The sequence below is a fragment of the Hemiscyllium ocellatum genome, chromosome 5 (genome assembly GCF_020745735.1).
Source record: "Hemiscyllium ocellatum isolate sHemOce1 chromosome 5, sHemOce1.pat.X.cur, whole genome shotgun sequence".
NCBI lineage: Eukaryota > Metazoa > Chordata > Chondrichthyes > Orectolobiformes > Hemiscylliidae > Hemiscyllium > Hemiscyllium ocellatum.
Window position 1 is genome coordinate 31941192 of NC_083405.1, and position 13151 is coordinate 31954342.

Genomic DNA, 13151 nt, shown 5'->3' on the forward strand with positions numbered 1-13151 from the left:
ATTATTTTCCAGACTGCTTCAATATAATGTGCCAAACACAATAGAGGACTGTTTTTCCCATGTAACCGATTTTCTGTGCTTACATGGTCAAAGAAAATTGCTGTGATTGAAACTGCTGAGGGAAATGTAGGGCTGTATTTTCTCAGCCTCTGAACAATGTGGGCAATGGGGATGCAGTTCAGGGAGAATGGCAGGATCAGATAAATAAAGTTCTCGACATCAAGAAACAAAATCTGATTTTCCTTTGAAAAGCAAGATGGGAATCTCACTAATGAGAGGCCTATTTGCATGCATTTACATCTCATTAGTATCTAATCTCACCTTACTCGTATGTAGTTTGCTACTCTCCCATGGTGCAAAGAAAAAGCAGACGGCAACAATTCCAGTCAGAGCAGGTAGCTGGCATCTCCAGCTCACCATTGTTCCTTCAGTTGCTAACTCCTCAGGGTACACTCTGCAGGCAGCGACTGCCCATAACCTATACCCACATAAGGTGGCATCAGAAACATACACCGACCTCACATCATCATCTGAGTCAAAGAGAAGACAGTTCCCCACTTCATTGCTGCAGTTTGAAGCACGTCCACACCTAATATTTTAATGCTGCTGTAGAGCCAGGGAGAGAAGCCCATGTCTTCAATCGGAGCAGAGTACGCCTCAGGGCTCTTCCCTTGCTTCCTTCAAGCCTTCTTGATGCCCATAATATCTCTTGGCTTGACATTTTGTCCTTTGATGCCTGATTCAGACTATGCATGTTCGCAGTAGTTCGTTTTACGCTGCTCTTTAGGACAGAGCAGCTTGTTATGGTTGTCAATGGTTGATCAGTCAAGGGACAAACATGTTGTTGTATGGCACTCTGCTCCATCAATCCCACACCTACAGCATCTGCCAGCACCTATGTGCCAACCCAATGACCAGGTCTCAAAATCTAAGAGGAGTAGTCCTAGGGCATGTCTAAGGGAATTGTTATCCTTCAGACGTTGCAGCCACAGCCAGTTAAAGGTAACTTGTGATTTTTTTTTGTTTAATATTTCAGGTTCAATTTGTGGGCGGCACAGTGGTTAGCACTGCTGCCTCACAGCGCCTGAGACCCGGGTTCAATTCCCGACACAGGCGACTGACTGTGCGGAGTTTGCACGTTCTCCCCGTGTCTGCGTGGGCTTCCTCCGGGTGCTCCAGTTTCCTCCCACAGTCCAAAGATGTGCGGGTCAGGTGAATTGGCCATGCTAAATTGCCCGTAGTGTTCGGTAAGGGGTAAAAGTAGGGGTATGGGTGGGTGGGTTGCTCTTCGGCAGGTCGGTGTGGACTTGTTGGACCGAAGGGCTGTTTCCACACTGTAAGTAATCTAATCTAATAACTCCTCAGGACTTTTCTGAAGGGGTCACACTGGACTAGAAACATTAACTCTCTCACCACAGATACTGCCAGACATGCTGAGTTTCTCTAACATTTTCTATTCATGTTTGTTTTTTTTTTCTAAATTTTCACTGAATAACAAAAAGCAAATATTTTCAATGGCTCAAAGGCTTTTCAATATTGAACATTGAGAAAATGTTATATTAAGCAATGATGCGCATTTGGGAAAGAGTAACACTCCCTCAGACAAGATTCTAACATGGAGGAATGCTAAGGAGGGATAACCTGGATAGCTCAATTCTTGTGAAATGCCATTAAAACCAGAAGGCAACTTTGGAAAATATCAATACATTTATAAATGTGAGAATCTATTTGAAGTGAAGCGTCACTAATCCAATCAACAGGCTCTCAGAAGCTTTTCATTCTAATTTCTCACCCACTACGTGTGCTATGAGGGCTATACAATGTCAACAATGATCGAGGTGGCGCTCAGCTGGGTCTTGAATATGGTATTGGCATCAGGAATCCCAGAAGATCCCAGAACCTCTGAGTACATCAGTCAATGATGAACATACAATACCAAAGTGTGGCACAGTACATACATTATAAGATGAGTTAGTGGAGAGTTGTGAGATGTACCTCACTAGAGCTGACATGAAACTCCCCAAAATTGACACTGAGCTGACTTTTGGTAAGATACAGCCAATAGCAGCTTAGACTTTCTGAATGATGTCACAACTGTTCAGACCACCCCCAATCGCAGGAGAAGCTACCCACCTATCTGGCCTGTGCTTTTTCCTGTCAGTCTCCCCTTGATGGCCACTTCCTGCAGCCTCCATTGTAGAAATATGGGAGGGTCAGCTTGAGAAAGCACAAAGCCATACCCCTCTCCTCACTACCTGACACCAGAAGAAGTGGGCGGCATGGTGGCTCAGTGGTTAGCACTGTTGCCTCACTAGGCCAGGGACTCAGGTTTGATTCCCAGCTTGGGCAGCCGTCTGTATGGAGTTTGCACATTCTACCCGTGTCTGCATGGGTTTCCTCCCACAATCCAAAGAGGTGTGGGTCAGGTGAATTGGCCATGCTAAATTGCCCATAGTGTTAGGTGCATTAGTCAGGGGTAAATATGGGATTGGGGACTGGGTCTGGGTGGGTTCCTCTTCGGAGGGTCGGTGTGGACTTGTTGGGCTGAAGGACCTGTTTCCATACAGTAGGGAATCTAATCATTAATGACAGCAGCAAACAGTATAAAGACATCAACTGCAAGTTAAGTCTTAAAAATTTTTAACGCTTTTATGAGTTTTGTTTCTTTTAATGAATTAATGTCATTGTTGTTGACTAATTGTATATGTAATGACTTTCTAATGGCTTTTGTACATTTAATGAACATACATTGACTGATTCTAAGCACAATTAGTTATTTTTCCTTTTTAACATTCAATATTATTTAAGCCTCTTAATGAATTGGGGTTGAGGAAAGTGACTGTGGGGTAGGGATGGTACCTGTGTAGATAAGCATTTAAGTAGTTTATTGGTGGGTAGACTAACAGTTTGGTAGTGTAGTAGGTCAGGTGTTGGTGGGCAGGATGACAGGTTAGTAGGATGGTAGAGAGTAGGTGAGCAAGATTAGTAAATGGATAGGATGTCAGGTTGGCAGGTCAATGGGGTGACTGGTGGTTAGTGTAGCAGGTTAGTTGGGTGACAGGGTGGCAGACCGATGAAGGGGTAGGAGTGTCAGTCTGGAGTCGGGTTGGGTTGGTGCTGAGGGTGGGTAAAACTGATTTGAAGGAGAAGAATGCCTTAATTCTTCCATTATGCTTTTCAGTCAACAGTATTTCTGGGAGAGCTGTCCTTATTTGATCTAGGAAACACAGCAGCCAGTTTAGTATACAGCAAGCTCCCACAAGTAGCATATAAATTATGAGCCCGAGTAGGTCATTTGGCCTATTGAGCTAGTTCCACCACTGATTTGATTTGATTTATTGTTGTCACCCAAGTACAGTGAACATACAAGGACATACAAATCATAGGGTGTTTAACAGAGCAAGGTATAAAAGGTTACGGCTGCACAGGAGGTACACAAAAGCAAGATCAACATTAGATTTGAAATTAGAAAGGTCCATTCAACAGTCTTATAACAGCCAGGAAGAAGCTGTTCTTGAATCTGTTAGTACGCATGTTTAAGCTTCTGTGTCTTCTGCCTGATGGAAGAGATTAGGAGAGATTATTACTGAGGAGGAGAGGTCTTAGCTGATGTTAGCAGCTTTTCCGTGGCAATGAAAAATGTAGATAGAGTCCAGAGGTGGGAGCTTGGTTTGCATGATGGTTTGCGCTGTATACACAACTTCCTGTCGTTCATTATAGTCATGGACAGAGAAGTTGCCGTACCAAGCCATTATGCACCCTGGCAGTGTGCTTTCTATAGTGAATCTGTAAAAGTTGGTAAGTTCCTTATAGATATGCCGAATTTCCTAAGCTTTCTGAGGAAGAAGAGACTTTGTTGTGCCTTCTAGATTGCTGCATCTACTTGGGTGGTCTCGGACAGATTGCTGAACATGATCATGATAGATCTAACTGTCGCCTGAACACCACAATTCTGCCGACCACATACTCCACAGGTAAGCCTTTCCTCCTGTGTTCATCAAGAATTTCAATATCTTTCTCTGCCTTAGTGACCCTGCCTCCATCATTCTCTGGGGAACAGGTTTCCACCTATTTGCAATCTACTGAGAGACAAACGTTTGCTCTCATTTCCATCTAAAACGGGAGAGCCCTCAGTGTCAAAAATTGTCTCCTAGTTCTAGTCTTTCCTGTAAAGGGGAAATATCTTCTCAGCATCCACCCTGGTGAGACCTCTCTGGATCTCATATGCATCAATATATGACTTTATCTGGGGAGCCTTCTAAGACTTCTACTCTAGCTGCAATTGAATCCCCGATTACCATTACACATCCTTTTTTATCTTCTTCCCTGTCTCACCTGAAAACCCTATATCCTGGAATATTGAAGCGCCAATCCTGTCTCTCCCTCAACCATATCTCACTTACTGCAACATCATATTCCCATGTTTTATTGGAATCTGCAATTCGTGTGCCTTGTTTTCCAGACGCCGAGCAATAAAAAAAATCCAAACTTCCTATACTCCCTTGTGCCTTAACTCTTCTATAATGTCTGTGCATTTCTGACTCGGTTGCTGGCTCTCATAATTTTGGCAATGCACCCTTATCCCCCACTACCCCGTGCTGAACCTTCTCTCAGGGTCTCACCACCCTGCTAAATTAACTTAAACCTTCCCCAATAGCACTTACAAACCTCCCTGTGATGGTGCTGGTCCCATTCCAGTTCAGGCTCTACAGGTCCTTCCATTTCCAAAAATGGTTCCAGTGTCACAGAAATCTAAAGCCCTCCCTCCTGCACTGTCTCTCCAGCCATGGACTTACCACCTAGTTCTATATTGACAAGTATGAATTCCTAATTCCCTAAATTCAGCTTGCAGGACCTAATTTCTTCTACTTTTATTATTGGTACCAGTACATAACCATGATCTGTCTGTCTGTCTTCAAAATCCCTTCAGAATGCCCTGCAGCCATTCAGTGGCCTATCTGACCCTGGTGCTAGGGATGCAACGTTGCATAAATCACAGTCTGCAGCAATTAAGGTTAGCAAGTTGCAGTCATAATCAGTTGGAAATATAATGTTGCGGCAAATACAGAGGCTCAATCTAAACTAGCATTGAACCGGGTATTCAATATTCTCAGATCCAAGGTGTTCGTAACACAGAAGTGTGGCTTTATTGATTTAAGGACAGTATTACAGTTTTAAAGAGAGAGGGTGTCCCATAGGAACCAAGAACAGAATTGATTTGGCCAAAGCGAGGGACAAATATACGAAATTGCATTGTCCAATATGCAATGCATTCTGCCAACAATTGGAAAAGGTGGAAATGAACAAATTTTCAAAAAAGTTAGAGAAGTGCAAGAAGTATAGGATTTGGGAGGTCATGTTGCAGGGCATTGGTTAGGCCACTTTTGGAATATTGTATCCAGTTCTGGTCTCCCTCCTCTAGGAAGGATGTTGTGAAACTTGAAAGGGTTCAGAAAAGATTTACAAGGATGTTTCCAAGGTTGAGGGTTTGAGCTATAGGGAGAGGCTGACCAGGCTGGGGCTATTTTCCCTGGAGTGTCGGAGGTTGAGGGGTGACCTTATAGAAGTTTATAAAATCATGAGGGGCATGGATAGGATAAATAGACAAGATCTTTTCCCTGGAATGGGGGAGTCCAGAACTAGAGGGCATATGTTTAGGGTGAGAGGTGAAAGATATAAAAGGGACCTAAGGGACAACTTTTTCATGCAGAGGGTAGTGTGTGTATGGAATGAGCTGCCAGAGGAAGTGGTGGAGGTTGCTAAAATTACAGCATTTAAAAGGCATCTGAATGGGTATATAAATAGGAAGGATTTAGTGGGATATGGGCCAAAGTGCTGGCAAATGGGATTAGATAAATTTAGGATACCTGATTGGCATGAACAAGTTGGACCAAAGAGGCTGTTTCTGTGCTGTACATCTCTATGACTCTATGGCTCTAATTATAAAAGAAAGCTTTCCACTATTACTATAGTTCCAATCTAAATTGGATAAATGAAGGGGAGTGAGGGGTAAGAGTTCCAACACTGCATTCATTACAATTTTCTGTAGCACTGTTTTCCAACTCAATAAGGAAAGTGGTGCTGTTATACTTGGACCTTGGGACTGAGGTGGGCAAATGGATCAAATGTGAGTAGGAGAACAATGAGGAATTAATAAGCATGATTTCATTTGATTTGGGGTGGCTACATAACAGGACAAGTAACAATCCACAGTATGAATAATTAAGTTGAGAAAGCTAATTTCAATGGTGTAAGACTGCATAATAAATCCAAGATTAGCAGGCAAAACTATAACTGAACAATGGGCTAACTTGAGAGAAGAGGGGTTTGCACTGCTGCCTCACAGCGCCAGGGACCTGGACTGTCTGTGTGGCGTTTGCACATTCTCCCTGTATCTGCATGGATTTCCTCAGGTGCTCCAGTTTCCTCCCACAGTCCAACGCTGGGTTAGGTGGATTGGCCATGCTAAATTGCCCAGTGTCCAGGAATGTGCAGGGTAGGTGGATTAGCCCTTTGGAAATGCCAAGGTAAGAAGAATAGGATGGAGTGGATCTGAGTGAGATGCTCTTCAGAAGGTTGGTATGGACTTGATGAGTTGAGTGACCAGATTCCACACCATAAGGATTCTATGATTAGCCACTGGAATTGCAGGATGACAGGGATAGGGTAGAGGGGTCGGTCCGGTAGGGATGCTCTTCAAAGGTGTGATATGGACTCGATTGGCCGAACGGCCTGCTTCCACATGATAGGGATTCTATGATTCTAATTTTACCTCTCATTCTTCTAAGCTCCAACCAAATGTAACACTGATGAGATAAATTAGTATTTTGTGATGTATTAACCAGGACACTAAAGGTGGCTTCTCTTCTTCTATTTAAATAGTGTCATTTTTTTACGTTCACCTAACACAGAAGATGGGGCTTTGGTTCATTCAAGAGCTGGCATGTTAGCCCAGATTCCCATACCAAAGCCCTGAAGAAGAATGAACCCACAGCCTTCTAAGTCAGAGTTATGGGAGCTGCCAACTAAGTGACAGGTCAGGATTAAACCGGATATAAGTTCTTGTAAAAAGCCAGTTAGCCTAACCAAGCTTTACTGAGCACCACTCCTTACTGGTCACAACAATTGAACCTCCTCATACTCCCATACTTCCTCATACAACCACCTAATGAAGAAGCAGCACTTCGAAAGCTAGTGATTCTAAATAAACCAGTTGTACTATAACCTGGTGTTGTGTGATTTTTTAACTTTCCTAATTTAAAAACAGGTAGCCTCCAACTTACTATTGTCAGATGTATAACTATTAGTTTTAAGGAGCTGACATGCGAACATTCAATTGTACTTAATAACAGATATTTTACACTGTACTGTATTATGTTCCAACTTGTATACAAATTGACTTACTCAGGAACAGAAACCATCCATAACGCGGGAACTGCCTATATATCATTATAACCCTCTATTCCCTTCAGCTTCCTATGCTTTCTAATATCTCTTCAAGATCCCAGCCCAACAACCCCACTGTGGTAGAAGATTCCACACTGTCACCATTCTATGGGTAAAGACTATTCCACTGAATTCCCAATTGATTTCTTCATCACCATCTTACGTTGACGGCCTATGATCATGGTCCTCCTGACAAGAGGAAACATTCTCTCTGCATCTACTCTATCTAAAAGGTTACCCTATTAATTACTTCTCACAAACAGACTGCCTGATTTTTACAAACATAAATATGGATTATGAAAAGTAGATTATTCCCTTCAAGTCTGCCCTCCCATTCAATAATGTCACAGCTGATCTGTTTGTGTTTTGAATTCTACATTCTGCTCTACCCATGATGACTTAGGATTCTAGTTAGGCAAGGGAATCAACTACCATCTTAGAAATATTCAATGACCTCTCCTCCAATGAATTCTGAGGTAGAAAGGTTCAAAGTCAGAAAACTCTGATCGTAAAAACCTTCTCCTTATCTTTGTTTTAAAAGGGCAAATGTTAATTTTAAAACAGTGTCTACTAGTTCTGGACTCATCCACAGGAAGAAATAACTTTTCCATCTTCACCTTGTTAGGATATATAAATTTCAATCAAATCATCCTTCAGCCTTCTAAGCTCCAGTGAAAACAAGAGCAGTCTCCAAACTCCCCTCATAAGACAAGGCAGTCATTCCCAGAATTAATCAAGTAAAGATAAAGTCACCATCATTCTATCAGACCACAGGACTGCTCTCTCATTGGAGAGATGCCTCAGGCAGGGGAAGAGGTTGGGAAGGAGAGTCCTCCATTGGAACCTCAACCACTGTGAGAACTGAACACTCATTGTTGGTACCACTCCACATCGGAAACCAACCATCCAAAGTAAACCACCTACATTATAAGCTACACTTTTACACAATAACGTTTCATGTGGCACCTTGTCAAGTGCCTCTGGTTCATTTCTGTTATCATCGTTGTAAATATTTCCCACACCACTTCCATTGTCTCTAAATCCTTGACTAACCAGAGCAGCATGCAGTAAATTAAATTTCAAAGCAGTTTAGTCAAACTTCTTTATTTTTCCATTTTTAATGGTCTAATAACCTCTTCTGTAATTACTAGTGGTTTGTGTATTTGTACTTGAATATTTCTTTGTTCTTCTAGTCTATGTAGACTCACACCTCCCAAGAAATACTGAGTTCCCTAGCTTTCCAACCAAATGTGATAACTCGCATTTATCTGTGTGAAAATCCATTTTGTCAATTACTTGCCCATTCTGTGAGCCTGTTAGTAACCTCTTGTAATTTGTTGTAGTCATTTTCAGTATTGGTTAACCCCACAAATTCACTAATTTAGAAATTGGGGTGACCAAGCCTAAACTGAGGATAAAAAAAATGAACAGCAGTGATCCCTGCATTGATTCTTGTTGAACACCACTTCCCAATGTCTGTCATTCTCCCAATCTCTTCATTCTGTCTTGAAGCAAACCAGTGATCAGCTGTGTCACTTGTCTCTTGAATCCACATTCTCTTACATTGTTCATTAGATTTCATTGAATGGCATCCACTGCATTAGCACTGTCTCCTGTTTTCTGTTACTTGCTCAAAAAAATTCAAGTCCAGCCTCGGGCGACTGTCTGTGTGAAGTTTGCACATCCTCCCTGTGTCTGCGTGGGCTTCCTCCAGGGGCTCTGGTTTCCTCCCACAGTCCAAAGGTGTGCAGGTTTGGTGAATTTGCCACGCTAAATTTCCCCATAGTGTTCAGGGATGTGTATTATAGGTGCATTATTCAGGGATAAATGTAGAGTAATGGGGAATGGATTTGAATTGGATACTCTTCAGAGGGTCGGTGTGGAATTGTTGGGCTGAAGGGCCTGTCGGGATTCTATGATTCTATGATTTTATTCTAACTTTGGTCAAGCAAAAGTTTCAGTTTTGAAATCCATGCTGACTATTCATTGTTATATATTCATTTTGATTTACTCTCTCCTTTAGTACAATAACATTATTTTATTAAGTTAAGCTGACTCGTTTATAAATTCCCAATCACGTTTCCTCTCTCTCCTTAAATGTAGGAAATGTCAGATAACATTATCCATCCACCCATTTTTCTCATGAATTATTAAAGATAAACAGTAACATCTCTGCTGTCTATTCTCTAGATTCTTTGCAATTACACGTATGTCATCTATCCAAAGCAGATTTTTTTTTTATCCTGTTTTGTTTGTCTAACTTGTTCAGCGCATCTGGCTTTTATTTTAGATAACCTATCTCATTAATCACTTTGCATTCAAATTCAGGTCTACTTGTTTCATCCTCTAGTAGATACTGACATAAAATAATTATTTAGTAGTTATGCTATCTCGCTGTTGTTACCTGTTAATATTCAGTTTTTGCCTTAATGGTCCTACTCCCATCACAACCTTCCTTTTTATTCATGTACCCGTAATAATAAAATATTTTATTATTTTCTTTATGTTCCTTGTCATTTCTCTTTACCTTGCTATTTTTTTAAAACTTCTCATAATCTCTCCTTATTCTCTTTCATCATAAACTTCTATACTTTCTATACATTATATATGTTTTTTTGTCTTTATTCTCAATTGTTCCCTTTTGCTTTTGTTCATCCATGGAGTCTCAATGTTGCTTAATTTATTCTATCCTTTTAGTGCAAAATATTTTCTGTTAAACACGAAAGAAAATAGGACACTATTTAAATAATTGCCTTTGTATTTCCATATCATTGTTGGCTGGTAATTTTGCTCACTTTACTTTCCCAAGTCCTATTCCCAGCTTCTCAAAGTCGGATTTTCTTCAATCTATTAACCTAATTTTCATTACACTTAATTGAGTGCCAGTGTTATGGAGTATCATTCCTTCAGAATAGCTTTTCAAAATTACAAGATTTTAAATCTATTTTTTATTTAATCAAAAAAGGTATTTTAATCATATTTCAGCTTTGACCTTAATCCTATTTTATTTGGTATAAATGATTATAAAATGAATTTTCATCCATGCTTTTTACTTGATGGCTTACTGCCTGTGAGAATTCTTTAATCGGATTGGTTGATCGGCTTGCTTGATTGCTTTGCTGTTATCACATATCATAGATCCCCTGTAGATGGCACCAGATTCAAAGATACAATAGGATCAGGGAAATTGTTATTCCTGAACTTGCTACATAGAGTCATAGAGATCTACAGCACGGAAACAGACCCTTCGGTCCAGCTCATCCATGCCGACCAGATATCCCAACCCAATCTAGTCTCACCTGCAGCACCTGGCCCATAACTCTCCAAATTCTTCCTATTCATATACCCAGCCAGATGCCTTTTAAATGCTGTTATTGTACTAGCCTCCACCACTTCCTCTGGCAGCTTATTCCATACACGTCCCACACTCTGTGTGAAAAAGTTGTCTCTTAGGTCTCTTTTATATCTTTCCCCTCTCACCCTAAACCTATGCTCTCCAGTTCTGGACTCCCCCACCCCAGGGAAAAGACTTTGTTTACTTATCCTATCCATGCCCCTCATGATTTTATAACCCTCTATAAGGTCACCCCTCAACCTCTGATGGTGCAGGGAAAACAGCCCTAGCCAATGAACCTCTCCCTATAGCTCAAATCCTCCAACCCTGGCAATATACTTGTAAATCTTTTCTGAACTCTTTCAAGTTTCACATCATCTTTCCAAATGGAAGGAGACCAGAATTGCGTGCAATATTCCAATAGTTGCCTAACCAATGTCCTGTACAGCCACAACATGACCTCTTAACTCCTGTACTCAATAGTCTGACCAATAAAGGAGAGCATACCAAATGCTTTCTTCATTATCCTATCTACCTGCGACTCCACTTTCAAAGAGCTATGAACCTGCACTCCAAGGTCTCTTTGTTCAGCAACACTTCCTAGGACCTTACCATTAAGTTTATAAGTCCTGATAAGATTTGCTTTCCCAAAATGCAGCACCTCCCATTTATCTAAATTAAAATCCATCTGCCACTTCTCAGCCCATTGGCCCATCTGATTAATATCCCATTGTAATCTGAGGTAACTTTCTTCACTGTCCACTACATTTCCAATTTTGGTGTCATCAGCAAACTTACTAACTATACAGCTACATCTTTGAGGGTAAAATTAACTGTGGTCAGGAGGATGTTCTGACCATAATCCCCAAAGTGATCCAAATAACTGGAATATTTGCAGTGCTCAGCTTTCTGTGGGGTTCATCTATTTCTCTTCAATCTCCAAATCATTCCCTTTGCAGTTCCTGATTAGATGGTAAATGTAGAGATTATAAACTAGGTCAACCAGATGGAGCTCATAGAATATGAGTTTCCTGATTGTGGCTATCAATGTGATCCAGTTAGGGAGCTCTGGCTGACAGATATAAACAGGAGTGTCAGAGGTTCTGTTCACTCTGAGAGATGGCTCTGAGGGAGCTGGATCAGTGTCAAGGACTCTCCACGTGTAAATAAAGGATGACTTAGTGATGGGATACCAGCCTCTGTGGAGTTATTTCAGTAAGGCTTGTGATTGGCTTGATGCTGGAACTAACTTCCCACCCTTCTAACTGTGCAACTTCTCTCTGCTGATTTTTTTTTCATTATTTAATCTCAGGAAAATAATGGAAATACTGTAAGTTCAGTACGAAATAGCAAGTAAAAAATGATGTTTATACTGAAATAAACAATTATTTAATAACATATACCAAAGGTCAGGAACAGTCAAAACGATTGTAAGAACATGCAGTAAAGCTCAAAATTAATAATCAATAATGCTTACTCTGCAACTTATTGCTTCTAATATAAAGAAATCTGTTCCCTTTCGATCTCAGTGAAAACACTGTCAGACACTTTGAGGTGGGCACTCCTTGTCCCATTTCCCGACCCCTACAAAATTAAAGCACGCTGGACCTCCTATTTTTGGTACGTTAATTTTAATAGCCAGAAAGTTATGGAGTGAGGCTATTATAATTTTGCAAATGCACTCAGTGTAAACTTGATGTTGGAAACAATAATAACCATTGAGATTATATATGCAGTGCTTGCCTCAGTATGGCTGGTTCCAAAGAACGTATAATAGAAACTTAGTTTGATGTTATTGAACAAGGTTACCGACATAACCTCAGTTCTTTGGCTATGCATCAGCAGGAGTATATCACTAACATCATTCCCATGTACATACTTCCCACAGCAAAATTCTCCTCAAACTAATAATCACAGGTTATTTATTCCACACATTGTTTTCCCTATCCAAGCAAACTAACCAGCATTGAATAGAAGAGCATCCCAATCCAAACTAACATAGAGTTACTTATCAGGTGTGGTTAAACACTGCTAGAAACATAGCACATAAATTGATGGACAATCTCTTGAATTATCTCAATAAGATGATAAAAGAGGACAGTTGCTGATTATCTAATTGAATGCTAGCCTGTGGCTATCACTTACAGAAGAAAAACAATGGCATTTCATTTTGGGGACATACCAGATTAACCAAATGGCCTTTCGCAGGCCTATCCAATTTGATATTGCAAATGAATCACAAAGACAAGAACCATGCAATCAAAACTAACTGACACCAGATAATCGACATGGCCTATCCTGGTTACCTGAGGAGGCTGACAATTCTTTTACTCATTTTCTATTTTATTCAAATGATGTTTCACTGACATAA

The 13151-nt window shown here is 40.7% G+C and overlaps 1 protein-coding gene across 6 annotated transcripts in view; it reads right to left on the reverse strand.

The window, feature by feature from the left end:
* Positions 1-13151, reverse strand: part of rbms3 (RNA binding motif, single stranded interacting protein) — a 1363226-nt gene that overhangs the window by 1060653 nt on the left and 289422 nt on the right. The gene's annotated exons all lie outside the window — the stretch shown is intronic.